The sequence below is a fragment of the Dromiciops gliroides genome, chromosome 2 (assembly GCF_019393635.1).
Source record: "Dromiciops gliroides isolate mDroGli1 chromosome 2, mDroGli1.pri, whole genome shotgun sequence".
NCBI lineage: Eukaryota > Metazoa > Chordata > Mammalia > Microbiotheria > Microbiotheriidae > Dromiciops > Dromiciops gliroides.
The window spans coordinates 528021643-528023280 of NC_057862.1; positions in this window are offsets into that span (position 1 = coordinate 528021643).

The window sequence follows — 1638 nt, forward strand, 5'->3', positions numbered from 1 at the left end:
AGTTCAGTTTTAATATACAAGACTCAAGAGAAGTTTAAAAAGGTAAACAGAGGGGAAAAAAAGGTTACTCAATTAGGTTAAACTGTTTATATCTCTACATGGGAAGATAATACTCATAACTCTTAAGAACTGTAAATGTATTTGGGCAGAGAGAAGGACTTTACACAGAGGGTATAAATATAAATTGTCTTTGGTGTAATGATACAAAGAAAACTAAGGGGTTAAAAAGGGAGTCTATGGGGAGGAGAGGAAAGGGGAGGTGGAATGGGGTGAATTATATCATATGAAGAGGTGAAAAAAACCTATTACAATAGAGGGAAAGAAAGGAGGGCTGAACATTGTTTCAACCCTACTATCATTAGATTTGCTTCAAAGAGGGAATAGCATATACATTCATTGGGATAAAGAAACTTAGCTCATTCTTTAGGGAAGCAAAAGGGGAAGGGAAAGGGGGGGGACTGATAGAAGGGAGGACAAAAGCAAGGGAGAAAAGGGTAAAGAAAAGAGAGGGGGGTGATAAAAAGGGAGGGCAGATTGGGGGAGGCAGGGGTAAGAAGTAAAACGTTGGTGAGGAGGAATAAGGTGAAAGAAGGGGGGAAAAGTACAAAGGGGGTAAATAGAATGGAGGGGAATAGACAGTCAGTAATAATAACTGTGAATGTGAATGGGATGAACTCTGCTATAAAACAGAAGCGAATTGCAGAGTGGGTTAAAAACCAGAATCCAACAATATACTGTTCACAAGATACACATTTGAATCAGAGAGATACATGTAGAGTAAAGGTAAAAGGCTGGAGCAGAATATATTATGCTTCAGCTAAATTAAAAAAAGCAGGGATAGCAATCCTTATCTCAGACAAAGTGCAGGCAAAAATAGATCTCACTAAAAGAGATAAGGAAGGAAATTACATCTTGCTAAAAGGTACTATAGATTATGAAGTAATATCAATATTAAATATGTATGCTACAAGTGGTATAGCATCCAAATTCTTAGAGGAGAAGTTAAAGGAGTTACAAGAGGAATTACACAGTAATACTATACTAGTGGGGGATCTGAATCTCCCCCTCTCAGAATTAAATAAATCTAGCTGAAAAACAAATAAGAAAGAAGTGAAAGAGGTGAATAGATTACTAGAAAAGTTAGACATGATAGAAGTTTGGAGAAAATTGAATGGGGATAGAAAGGAATATACCTTTTTCTCAGCAGTACATGGCACATTTTTCAAAATTGACCATGTATTAGGGCACAAAAACATCATAGTCAAATGTAGAAAGGCAGAAATAGTAAATGCATCCTTCTCAGATCATGATGTAATAAAAATAACATGTAAGAAAGAGCCAGGGAAAAGTAGAATGAAAATCAATTGGAAACTAAATAATTTCATTGTAAAGAATGAATGGACCAAACAGCAAATCATAGAAATAATCAATAACTATATCTAAGAGAATGACAATAATGAGACAACATACCCAAATCTATGGGATGCAGCCAAAGTAGTTCTTAGGGGAAAATTTATAGCTCCAAATGCTTACATGAATAAAAAAGTGAAAGAGGAGATCAATGAATTGAGCATGCAACTCAAAAAGCTAGAAAAATAACAAATTAGAAATCCCCAATTAGAAGCTAAATTAGACCTC